We start from the raw sequence: 13,911 nt of genomic DNA on the forward strand, positions 1-13,911 counted from the left end.
TATCTTGTCAGGTATCCCTACTGGTCAAATCCACTTGGAAGCCAAAGGGCAAGGACTCTGCCTAATAGATCAGCCTCCCAAGATAGAAGAGAATGAGGAAAGATGGAGTAGTTTGGGAGGGGCCCACGGAAGACATCTTCCTCGAAGGGCTTAAGGAGGGCTAAGTAGCGGGGTATGCGTCTGGAAACCAGCAAAAAACGCCTGGGATGATGGAGTCAGACAGAAAGACAGGGAAGGATATGGATTGATTTAAAGTAATCGCTATTGGGACTGTTTAAGGTTGAAAATTTTCGGTTAGATCTGGAAGTTGAACAAAGACTTAGAAATTAGAAAAAATACTCTCTGGCTTGTAGAATCTATTTTTAAGGTTGGAGAATTTTGAATTGTTCTACAAAATTACTTTTACTTAAGATATCACTATTTTGCTTAACTAAGATGTAGGTCTTTTAATAAAAAAGATAAAGAGTATCTAGAGAATCGGGATAATTCGACTGCATGCGATGAAAAATTTACATAGTTAATAAAAACAGAAATTAAAATTATTCAAATCCAAAACTATGTCTCTTTCACCAGTAAACCTGGGACATTCGCAATGATAACACTTGTCAGCTTATTCCACTTTTCAGATAGCTGTAAGTGTTTTCATGTGAAATATTCTTGTACAAGAGGCCTCCCTCAACTTCCTCCCAGTAACTTTTGCTTTTGGAAATACTCTAAAAATGAAAATAGTGAGGAGAAAGCTTGGCTGTGACTGAAGGGAATTTTCTTTGCCACTTAAGAGGCCACACTCAGACCCGGGAGGTCCAGGCTCTCAGGTTCCCCAGCTGAGTTGCATCTTCAGCATTGGCCTAGGCTGGTAAGCTATTTCAAGATCTATGTAAGGACACATACAACCACCACTAATGAAGTTAATCTTTTGCTTGGTTCTTTGTCAGACATAAACATTTCTTGAAATCTTTCCAGTGCCTACCAATTAATTCCTTTTACATCAATGTTTAAACTTATGATAGATGTGACAAATCAATGCTTACCTGCAGTCAGTCTGAAGATTCTAATTATTACATATTTTTAAAAGCCCGTTTTGGAAACTCTTCTACTTAGATAGGGTAAATTCCTTCCGGAGCCCAGAATTTCACTTATATGATCGCATTAAGGCACTGACATTGCATTCAGCATCACATGATGAAAGTTGTTGTGATGCCTGGTGCTTAAGGACACGGCTTTAAAGAAGTTCAGTTCTGGGTTTAAGTCTCAGCTCTATATAGTGATGAAATGAGTGATGATGCACAGATTATTTCTTATCTTCTTAAGTGTGATAAGGATTAAAACAAAGAAAATATGTGTAATAGAATGATTATTTTGTCTACCCAGCACTCCTTCAATTCTGGAAATTGCTATATCATCACTCTCTCTTTTGGGAACAGCCTTTTTTCCCTGTCTTATCTTTATGAAGACTGTGACTGGTCAAAAGATGAACAGCTGACCCCAGCTCAGCCAATCAGAGTTGCTGCTGAGAATTCAGATAGCAGCTTAGCTGTACTCTTGAACTAAGAAGATGTTAACTCAGGAGCTGTGGGCAGAAGCCATTTTTTTTCCTATGTGGTAGACTAAGAAACAGAAAATCGGTCTGCAATAAGAAGGAATAAAGGAGATATGCAGATATGAAGAAAGAGATTGTGATTGGGATGAGAGGCCCTGATTCCAGTTGTATCTAAGGGTTAGCTGGAGTCTTGTCCTTGCATTCTGTGATATACTCCAATATTCTCATAATAAATTATTTATTAGGCTTTCATTAATTCAAGCTGGTTTCCTGTTTCTTGCTGCCAGGGATCATAATACTTATTGAGATGTAATAAATAGAAGCTATTATTTTGTACCAGGTATTAGTTTTTCTTTTACAAATTTATGGATGAAAATTAAAAAAAAATAATTCATAGCAATAGAGAGTTAGCTCTGTCTTTACCATGAAGAATATAATAAACAAACAAACAAACAAATAAATAAATAAGATCATTTCTATCTATAATGTATTTGGCATGAACAAATTGGGTACTTTGTAGCATTCATTAACTATTTCGGCATATTAAGTAAATAACACTACCATGTATCAAGGACTCTGCCCCTACTTTATTGCCACTCCATAATGCAGGTGCACAGGTCGCGCTGTGCCTTGAACATGGCAAGTTCCTATCTCAGGGCCTTTCCAACTGTTTCTTCTTTTGGGCACGTTCCTCTCTCCAGTCTGCACATCACAAGCTCCTTCTCAACATTCAGGTTTCTACGTACCCTTTTGAAAAAAATCACTTTCACAACAGGAATGACCAAACAGACCTAGAACTTATCACAAAGAACTAAAAATAATAAAAGTCACTTAGTGCTTACCATAAGCCAAATTCTACACTCATGTGCTCGTTCAATTTTTATATCAACTTTATGTAGTATGTACCATTGTTATTCCTGCATTGTACATGAGGATATGAAGATACAGGCAGGCAGGTTAAGTAAAATTGTCCAGGGACCTGTAGCTAGTAAATAGTGGACTGAACATTGAATTCAGGTAGTCTGGCTCCAGGACTTATGCTCTTGACCACTATTCTATGTTTCCTCTTAAAGTGAAATATCACACACACAAAATGCAACTACCAGTAGAATAATATGAAAAAAGTTGATTATTTTAAGTTCTACTGAATTTTTCTAGGAAACTTAAATATTTTATGTTGTCTTAATGATTATGTCCATTTCATGAATTTCCTCACAGGTCGAAGATGATCTATAAATACTTAAGAATTAAGGATAATCATATTAAATGTATCTTCATTTGGGTACTTTGCAGCATGCAAATTATAGTAAAAATTACTTTATTACTGTAACTTCATTGACTAAAAAAATCTAAAATGTACTAAATAAGTGAAAAACTTTCATCCATAAAAGTTCAATCATCTTTAAGTGTTTTTACATCTCATATTCAAAGGTAATATAAAAGGATCACTAATTTTTCATTCTATATTTTTCCCTCTATTAACCCTATCACTGTTAAAACTATACTCTATAACTTCTAAGAAAAACGCAGACTTCCATATTAAGATAAAGAATAGTTAGTAGTTTCACATCACAATTTTCTATCTTCTCAGTGAAATAGAACAACCCAGAAAGACATAATTATAAGAGTGCTGGCTATTGAGGATGCTGTCAGTAGTATGCCAGATATTCCAACCAAGCATTGACAGAACCCAAGAGGAGGGCATGAGGCGATTTCCACCACTGCCCATAGGGCAGGCCTGCCTCAGGTTTGGGAACATTCTCTGATCGAAATGGGGAAAGCCACTGACTAAATGCAGAAACTATGTTACGCAGCAGCCAGGACTCTCTTCCCCTCCCATTCCTATCAATTAAAAGTATACCTTTCTTTTCCATACCCATTTGGACACAACCATTTTCAATAAAACTATTTGTAGTGGGAAAAGGCAGATTTGTGGTGGGGCATCAACCCAGGGATCCAAAATCTATTGTAAGATGAGGAGAAGAAAGTCTGTGGGAGCCTCCCATGCTGGGGAGGTGATAGTTTCTCTTGCACTATTTCTGGAAAGGGATGTTATAGGATGTGTCAGAGAGTCTAAGCATAAATTCTTCTTCACACTAACAGATGATGAGAGAGAAGATCTTTTCACAGTGCTGCACAGTCATGCTGCATACAAATAACCACCAGACTTGGGGAAACTAGAAAAGAATCTGTATAAAATAATCTAGGCTAATATTATGTGAAAGAGAAATTTTAACCACGATCAGCTGAGAAGTCATGAAAAGAGTTGCCTGATTTATGAGAAAAGCTAGAAGATAATAGCCTCTATGATAAAGTGGTTGAAGAACCAATATATTAAAAACCATCAAGTGAGATTGCTGGAAAGGTAAACGTGTGTCATTTCAATGGTGACACAGTTCTGATTGGAAACCAGAGAATGGCCTTGGGAGTGCTTGGCTTAAATAGAGTGGAAGAGGACCTCAGAGGTAATTAAATTACCAGGATATTGAATGAACCATTTCTACTGACATTGCAGTCAACCAGAAGGAAGTCAGAACATTGGGTGAAAAGAAGTTTTGTGAACAAAGTGCCAAAATCTTCTATGAAAAGGGGAAAGTATTAGCGTGCTAGGGCTACCATTAAAACATCTCATACATTGGGTGGCTTAAAAAAAAAAAGAAAGAAAATTATTTTCTCATAATTCTGGAGAGTAGGAGTCCAAGATAAAGGTCTCAGCCCATGACATGGAGTAACCAGAAAATTGATATGTGACAAAAACCAGGAGGAAAAGTGAGGGGTATATCTAGTGAGATGAGCATAAATGAAAGAGAAATGACTTTTAGTGGCTGTGCGGTGTGATGAGACACCAACTTTATTCCAACTGTACATGGTGTGAGGAAGAAAAACGATCTTCATTTGAGAAAGCGATCACAAAAATCACATCTTCAATGGCGAGGCAGGCAAGGCCAGCAGAGACAAAGGAACATGTAGTAAAGAAATGAAAGATTTAGCAGAAATAAATTTCAGCGAAACTAGTATAGTAGATTCATACTTTCTCACACTCCCACTGCACTAAACATATGCCAATGTGATTAAATAGAAAAAGAGCAAAAACAACATAGCTAGGCTTTTAAAGAAATAAATATCACCCTGGGCCAGAAGCAGAGCAGAAACATCAGTGGCTAAAGCACAGCCCTGCAGAGTGCCAATGCAGATGCTAGCAGGGGGTGGCATGATCACCATCTCTGGGAACAAAAATGCCCCAAGGACTGGGGACGGTTCCCCTTCTCTTCTGAGAGAAGCTAAAAAAAATCACTTAGCTTTTATGAAGTTTGCCAATAAGCTCCATGTTACTAAATCCAGCAGTCAGCTTTCGATCCTCATATTCTTTTTCCCATTATTTCCATTTGATCTGTCCTCTCTCTCTCTCTCTTTCAATTCTCTTGACAATTCTTTTATTCTCTCCTCTTAAAATGCTTTCTTCCCTTGGCATCCTAAGCACCCCACCTTCCTAACTTCTCATACTTCACTGGCTCCTCCCCTCGTCTTCTTTATTGGCTCCTCTTCGTCTCCCCACCTGTAAATGTAGGCGTAACCCGGAGCTTGACTGACTCTCAGACCTCTTTATTTCCTTCTCTGATGACATTCTCTGCTTCCATGACTCCACTCATCTCATGGCCTAACTACCAGGTTAGATCCAGGTTCAAACTCCCAGATTAGATGTCTGCCCCTAACTCCAGAACATGATCCAACTTCCCTCTTCACATCTGCACGTGGATATCCTGTAGGCAATCTAAACGAATATTTCCAAAACTGAACTCTTGCTCTCTGCCGCTTCCGGCCACATCTCCCCATCCCCCACATGGCCCACATCTGCTCTTCCTGCTGTCTTGGCCCTCTTCATATCATCCTTCCAATTGCTTAGAACACAATTATTGGGGTTGTCCTCGAGTCCTCCCTTTCTTATTCCACAACTAATCCATTTACTTTTATCTCCAAAATGCCTCTCATACCTCCCCCGCTCCCACCCTGATTGCTCGCTCCACTCCTGCCACACAGGGTCCCCTTGCAGTGCCCCAAGTAGGCAAAGGAGTTTCTGCCTTGGGGACTTTTCACTTGTTTCCTCAGCCTAGAATTCTCTCTTCCTAGTTCAGGTCTTTGTTCGAATGTCATTCTTCCAATAAGGCCTTCCCTGATCTTTTTATATAAAATAACCAGGATGATGACTATGCAGCAGACCTAGAAGGTAATCAGGGCAAATTAGAATGGGAAAGCGAAGGGCTGAAAGAGAATGTCTTTGATTGTAACGAACTGGGCTGCTCTTGAGCTGGGAGACTAGTAGTAATCAGGCGAAGGAGGGCAGTCGTTTTTATGTCCACCAGAATAGCTTCAGTTGAGAATGTGACATCAACACTGATAATGTAAAGTCACACTCCAGCCGTCTGAGGCAAATGTTTAGGGAGGGTAGTGAGGAGCTGAATGTTGGGGATTGCTCTCATGAAATACTGGCCAATTTGACTGAGAATTCAGTTACTACTAGGCTCTTGCTAAATGCTTTACATGAATTCTCTCATTTAATCTTCATAACAGCCTTATAAAATAGGTATTATAATTATCCTCATCTTACGAATATATTGAAGAGTCTAGGTATAGTGCCTAAGGTTGATATATTAAGAAAAAGAGATTTAAGTATGTTATTTAGAGTTATAAAATCAATTAGTAAATGGATCATTAGGAATCAAATCTTTTTAGAAGTGGAAAAAATAAAACAAGGATGCTAAATTTCTCATCTTTCATAGCAAAGAATCAATATAGACTATTTAAAGTTGATAAATCAAGAGGTGTAAGTATCAGTACATTACCTGAGATGATGATACAGGTAAGCACAGAAGAATTAAAAACAGAAATGGAAGGAAACTGAGGATGCCATTAGGGGAGAAGGTATTTATTTTCTACACTATCATTTCTGTGCTATTCAAATTTTATTATGAATATGTACAGTACATTTATAGTAAAACTTTTTCAAGTGTACAAGTAAGACATGAAAGAGCAGTTGTGGGGACAGTGGGGCAATAGCGGTGGCATGCAGAAGTCGAGAGGGTCCCTGGCTATTTGCAGGAAAGTTGCCAATTATCCACAAATCGGTAAAGAAGACAAGTCCTGGGAGTGGGAGTTTAGCTCTGCTCCAGGCTCTGCAGAGTGGTGTCTCCTGTCACCGTGTCCCTTTCCCTCACCACAAGACCTGTGCCACGCTCACTACCTGTGGGCATTGGAGGAGCCTTCTAGCCTTGACGTGAAACCTGCAGTTTTCATGTCTGTGTGGCACTTTCTCTGGTCACTATGCATATATACATAACTATGTAATTATTTAGGTATAGGTGTAAATGTGTGTACATATACTTCATATGGCACAAGGCTGTGAGGGGGGAACTCCATGTTGCCCATCAGAAGACTGGTCCTCGGGGCCTAGGTGGGCAGTTCAGAAGAGTGAAGGCTTCTAAAAGCAAAACCCTGGATCCCAGCAACAGGCGAGCACACAAACTTCTACAACTGAATTCTTCTCAGACAGCCTTCAACAAGGTCATCTTCTGTCAAGGATGCATTATTTTAATCACATGCTATTTTAAACAGCCATATAATGACCCTCTGCGGCTACCGTCTTAGACTCGGTTGTCAATGGAGTGTTTACACCCAAGCACAGGGGTCCATTTTACCCCAAAACAAATTCGAGTGAAGAGAACTCTTCTTTTTAAGGGAGCAAATAGGACTGCTTTTTCTGTGAAGACCCATAAAGTGATAATTTACCTTAAGACTAAAGAAGGGAGGTTTTACAACTAGAAGATTGCAACTAGTGAATCATTCTGTCATTAAATCAATTACTGCATCTGATTAGTTTTCCAGTAACACTTGGAATAGAGAAAATGTTGTTGGCAAAACAGTAAAGATCTGGGAGCTCCAAGATTTAAACATTAGCAGCCATTCAGAAACAAATAGCGGAAACTTAGTACAATGGAGAACAATCCTTTGATCTAATTACTTCTGCTAGAAAAACTACCATTTTTCTTCCCACTGATTTATTTAGTTTTACAGCGTGAGCTCGATTAATTTCTTTTTACTAAGAGGTCATGTAAATTCATATCTTCATTTTAAATATTTTGAAATGCCTAGCAACTATGCAATACTTTAACTCTTTGATACCTGAAATTACCACATACACAATAAGATTACAAATACAAAAGTTGGTACATGGAAGGCACTCGGTAGGATATTACTTAAATAATTTGATATAATTGAATCATATAAAATGACTATAAAGATCAGTAATAGTTTAGAAAGGGAGAACATGTTCAGACTATCTGATGAATAAACATAAAACAGTTGGATTAAAAGTCAAGCCATGCAGAAAATTGTAAGCATGTGAATAAACAAATTTTTGAATAAAAGGAGCAAATATATAACAATTGAATATTACTGAAACGCCAGATCACTGTGAAGGAATTTTGTTTCTGCAGCTTGCCCTTTTGCATATTTCAACTATCAGTTCTCACCAAAATAATCTCTGTAGACATGGTATCTGCCAGCAGAACTGATAGAGCTGGTAGCTTACCCACCCCTCCAGGAAGTTAGGACAATAAAACGGCCTATGTAGACTGTGAATCAAGCCCCAAGCAATTATCTCTGTATCAGGGAGAACAATATAGATGATCAAGGAAAATACTTAATCATAGCACTCGATCTCATAACTCATTAAATTCTCATAACTCATCCTAACCTTCTAAATTTTGTTTTACTGAACCAGGATCATCTTAAAAACACTCCTTAGAGCAGAGTAATCTAATAGTCAATCTTAGCTGCAATTCCTGCCAAATCGAATAGCTTTACATTTTCTTACCCTTTCATCTGGCATTCTTAGGCAAAGGTATTTGTGAGAAAGGATTTTGTGTTTAGCAATGAGCATCATAGCAGGATAAAAGAGAGAGGGCAGTATTTTTCTTCCTTTTTATTCTGGGGCATTTTATTTGTTCTCAATCTGTTTTATCTGAATAACCCACCAAAGCCTCTAAAGACACTGTGAGATATGTATGTATAATAAGAAGGCAGAGAAAACCACCAATTTAATAAGTAGCCAGGCATGGCTGTTACATACTCTGTTTCTAATAGCTACACGCACCTGGGTTCACATTCCAACTCTGTCACTTAAAAGCCACACGATCTGTAAAACAGATGGAATAATACTGCACATCTCAGAGTGTTGGTGAGAGAAGTAGCTGAGGAGTAATGAGAATTAAATGTCAAGCTTAGAGTATTTGAGGCCTAGTGCCTAATAAGTAATCAATAAATAGCTATTGCTACACAAAAAATATTTTAGTTTTTGGAACATGGTTTACTCTCTCTCCTAGACAAAAATTATAAATCGTGGTTACAATTCCAGGTTAGGCTACCATAGCTTATTTTACTCATAATGGCTATAGCCTGGCATTAACAGTATTATAAAACCAAACCACCAATTGTACAGGATCACCAGCCGTGATCTCCAGGAGCATCTTACCAGCTAACCCCCCATGGCCACCCTCACAGACCAGACTGCCTCCTTCTAGAGCCTCCATAAGTTTGGAGATGGGGAGTCCCTAGCCAACTGCCAAGGCTGCACTGGGGAGAGGTGATCCTAACTACACAAGCCAGAACTCTGTACCTCTCCTGCAGAGACACTGCTACACCAGGTGTGGCTTTATGACACTGTGAATCAAGAAGGCTTCTGGGCTCTTGGGAGACTTCCAGAGCTTGGCGCTGATAGGGCATCGCTCTGCAGAGCCAAACAAGAGCTGGAAGCCAGACTAAGGAACACCCTGTTCCTTGAGCAGTTTACCATCCTCTTTGTGCACAGTGCTTAGGACATTTAGGAAATCAATAAAGGTTAATTAACTTAAAATTACAAAAGGCCCTTCACGGTTGGCCTCCAATCTCCTCAACTTGCTGTGTTCGTACTGTGATTGACTTGGGAGTTTTCTCTTGGTCTGAAATGCTCTGCCTTCCATTCCCTCCATGTGAGCAAAAAGTCATCTTTGAAGACTCAGCTTGGAGGCCATCTTCTCCCAGCATCCTCCTGGTTCCCCCAGAAGTCAGCCTCTTTGTGGTGGCAGTATCCTTTCCCAGCTCTGTTCTGTCATCATGGCATTACGAGCTCCCTCACTCACACTTTCACACAGTCACATGCACAGGAATCCTCTGGGCAGCTTGTGAACAGAGAAGCTCCTTGGACTTCTCCCCAGGCACTCAGTAATAGGCTGGAAGGATCCAAGAGCCTGCTCTGACCACAAGCTCCCTGACGGTTCTGATAGAGGGGAAAGCACAGCGTGGGAAACAGAGCATCTGGGCAGACACGATGGTCCTTGCTACTCTATCCCCACCACTTAGCACAGTGTCCCAAACATAGTAGGTACTCAATAAAGGGGAGCATTAAAAAAGTGGGCATTCACTCATCAACAAACAAGTATTTATTGAATGTATATTAACTATACAAGATCCAACCAACACACAAGTGGGTAACCATCAAAATTCAATACAGAGTATGAAGACAGGTACATGAAATCAATGGAAATGAAGGTATCTAAGACTTTAAGATCATTCTGATGCGGAGCCAGTTAGAACTAGAATTCGTCAGGCCAGTGGCTCTCAGCTGGTCTATATATTGGAATGCCCTGGAGACTAAATTATGATGCTTTAACCTCTGTCTCTAAAGCTTCTGAATTTGTCTGAGGTTGAGTATGTGCATTGAGATTTTTAAAGCTCCCCAGGTGATTCTTCTGTGTAGTCAGCATTGAGCATCACCAATGTAGGATCACAGAGCACGTCATTTGTACATTTCCTAAAATAGTTTATTCTGCCTCACTTTCCCAAATCTGTTTACTGAACTCCCTCTCTCAGCTTTCACCAAATTCCTAAGCTACTTGAAGTAAGGTGCCACATCATTTTTACCTATTATTTCCTCAGAGTGCCCAGGACAGGAGTCTATACTTAGGGGTCATGATATTGTGATTTATAATAAACAATATATTTGGTCTTTGTCCCATTCCTGGAATTTTTAATCAATCACGACTATGTGATGAAGTCTCCATAAAAACTCAGAAGGATGAGTAAGAGAGCTTCCAAATTGGTGAACGCATGGAGGTGCTAAGAGAGTGACTCACCAGGAGAGGGGCACAGGCGCTTCAGGCCCTTTCCCCACACCTCGCCCTATGCATCTCTTCCATCCAGCTATTCCTGACTTATATTCCTTTCTACGAAACCAGTACTCTAGTAAGTACATTGTTTCTCTGAGTTCTGTGTGCCACTCTAGGAAATCAAAGGAAACCAAGTGGGGGTGGTTGTTGGAACCGGGGATCTATAGCCAGTCTGTCAGAAGCATAGATGACAACCTGGACTTGTGGCTGGCATCTGAAGTATTGTGAGTGTGGGAGTAGTGTGAGAGTAAAGGAGAAACGCAAGAGGTAGACTGAGGTTTTTTTCCTAAATAGAAGGGGAGCAGTAAAAGTTTGTGGAATGAATGAATGAGAATACCATGTAGCAAAATCGAATCTCAACAACCACTAGTGAGTCGAGTCAAGACACATTTCAAGAAACTGAATCACAGTATGAAACAAGACACTGGATAGGAGCGTTAAAAAAAATAGAAACCGAGAATGACTTGACCCTTTGAGCACTTAAGGAGTCTAAGAATAGCTTTAAAATGACAACAAACCCAACACAAAAGAACAGCAGCTACAAACTAAGGAGAACTTGTTATGTGCCTGGCAAGAAAGAAACCCCGAGGCCATCAAACACCCTGGGGCACAGCATGTCTGGTGGTCAGCACCATGGACAGGGGTGTCTCAAAAGAATTATGAACTAGGCACCAAACAACCACAGGGGGACTGTGAACCGAATCATCAATCAAAGCTATTTTCCTTTCCTTTCCTTTTCTTTTTAAATTAAAGTATAATTGACACACAATATTATATTAGTTTCATGTGTACAATACCGTGTGGCATTTGTATATATTGCAAAATGATAAATCCGACCATCTGTCACAACACAAAATTAATACAATATAATTGACTGCATTCCCCATGTTACATACTACATCTCCATGATTTATTTATTTCATAACTGAAAGTTTGTACCTCTTGATCCCTTTCACTGTTCTCTGTATTTATGAGTCTGGGTTTATTTGTTGTGTTTTTTGGATTCCATATAAGTGAAATCATGTGGTATTTGTCTTTCTCTGACCTATTTTATTTAGCATAATGCCCTCGAGGGCCATCCATGTTGTCACAAATGGAAAGATTTCATTCTTACTTATGACTGAGTAATATTCCATTTTGTGTGTGTGTGTCTGTGTGTGTGTGTTTTCTTTATCCATTCATCTATCGATGGACATCTAGGTTGCTTCCATATCTTGGTAACTGTAAATAATGCTGCAATGATCATAGAGATATATCTTTTTGAATTAGTGTTTTCCCCCCTTTGGATAGATACCCAGAAGGAATTGCTGGATTATATAGTAGCTCCATTTTTAACTTTTTAATGAATCTTGTACTGTTTTACACAGTGGTTGCACCAATTTACATTCCCGCCAACAGTGCATTAGGGTTCCTGTCTCCCTGCATTCTTGCCAACACTTGTTATTTCTTGTCTTTTTTATAATAGCCATTCTGACAGGTATGAGATGGTATCTCCTTGTGGTTTTGACTTGCAGTTCCCTAATAACTAGCGATGATGAGTATCTTTACATGTGCCTCTTGGCTATCTGTATGCCCTCTTTGGAAAAATGTCTACTCAGATCCTCTGCCAATTTTTTAATCAGCTTGTTTTATTTTTGTTATTGAGTTGTATAAGTTCTTTATATATTTTGGATATTAATTCCTTATTGAATATATATTTGCAAATATCTTCTCCCATTTAGTAGGCTGCCTTTTTAGTTCGTTAATGGTTTCCTTTGCTTTGTAGAACTTTTCAGTTTTATGTAGCATCATTTTTTAAATTTTGCTTTTGTTGTCCTTGCCTTTGGAGTCAGATCCAAAATAACATCGCTAAGACAGATGCCAAGGAGCTATTTTCTTTTACTCCAAAAAACATACAACATGATGTAGATTTTTGCTACTCATGAAAGAATGACCAACATTAAGCTCGTGGTAAAACCTTTCAACAATTGAAATTTGCTATTGAAATGACAAATCTAATGTAAATAATAAAATTCTATTGTTTCTGGCCCTATTATGAAATTCCAAATTTCTAATCTTTTTATAATTTTTTATTATTGCTTTAACAAATTATCATATAAAATACTTAAACTTCTTTTAGTAGACCCTGAGGATATAATTGAAAAGAATTCAAATATAATAAGACGATATAAAAGAATCTTAACTTTAAATAGACCATGTTTTTCATCACAAAATTAGGGTTTGGATTTAGGTTGGATAATGAAGACGAGTTTAGTAAACTAGCATACTAGCCACTCCAAGAAGTAAGGAGATGGTAACTAGTAATTTTTGAACTCTGCTTATGTACCAAAAACTGTGATAGGGATTTCCCATTAATCTCATTTAATTTGTATCAACCCTCTTCTCTGATACTGAGATCCCATTATGCATGTGTCAGAGAGTATGAGCAACTTGTCTGAGGTCACACAAGTGCTAAGAAACAAAGTATTTAGTCCGGCTGCCTAACTCCTATAGCCAGTCTGTCAGAAGCGTAGGTGACAACCTGGACTTGTGTCTGACATCTGAAGTATTGTAAGTGTGGGAGTGGTATGAGAGTAAATGAGAAACACAAAAGGAAGACTGAGATTTTCTATAGAGAAGGGGAGCTTTTTATTTATTTATTTATTTGTTTGTTTGTTTGTTTGTTTGTTTGTTTTATCACCCTACCATGTTACCAGACCAGGGCAATGCACACCATTTTAATCTATGGCAAATTGTACATTTCCTTTATCCTGTATTTCCTCATGGCATTACAATCCAGACTAATAGATAGATTATTCAGAACTAAACTATAGTCCATGAAAACTAATTTTATTTAAACCAATACTGAAACTATCTCCTAATCTGGTAACTAGTCCTGCTGAATGTAGTAACTATAAGGCAAGAGTTGGATATGGGGTTTAATAACCAAAAGCAATCTGAAATACAGTCTCATTAAAGCCCATTGATTTTCCTATTGGTCCTCTGTACTTCTATTTATCACCATTATTTATACATGTGTTCACCCGTACAGATTAATTAGCATGCAAACATGAATACCACTTCTGAGAATGTAAAACAATTTTAAAGTGAACCCAAAAGATAAGGAAAAGCTGAAATTTTAATGTGGAAAAATTAAAATACTAAAGGCGTATTTTGATTCAGTATCTAAGA

The sequence above is a fragment of the Pteropus vampyrus genome, unplaced genomic scaffold (genome assembly GCF_000151845.1).
Source record: "Pteropus vampyrus isolate Shadow unplaced genomic scaffold, Pvam_2.0 Scaffold180, whole genome shotgun sequence".
Classification (NCBI taxonomy): Eukaryota; Metazoa; Chordata; class Mammalia; order Chiroptera; family Pteropodidae; genus Pteropus; species Pteropus vampyrus.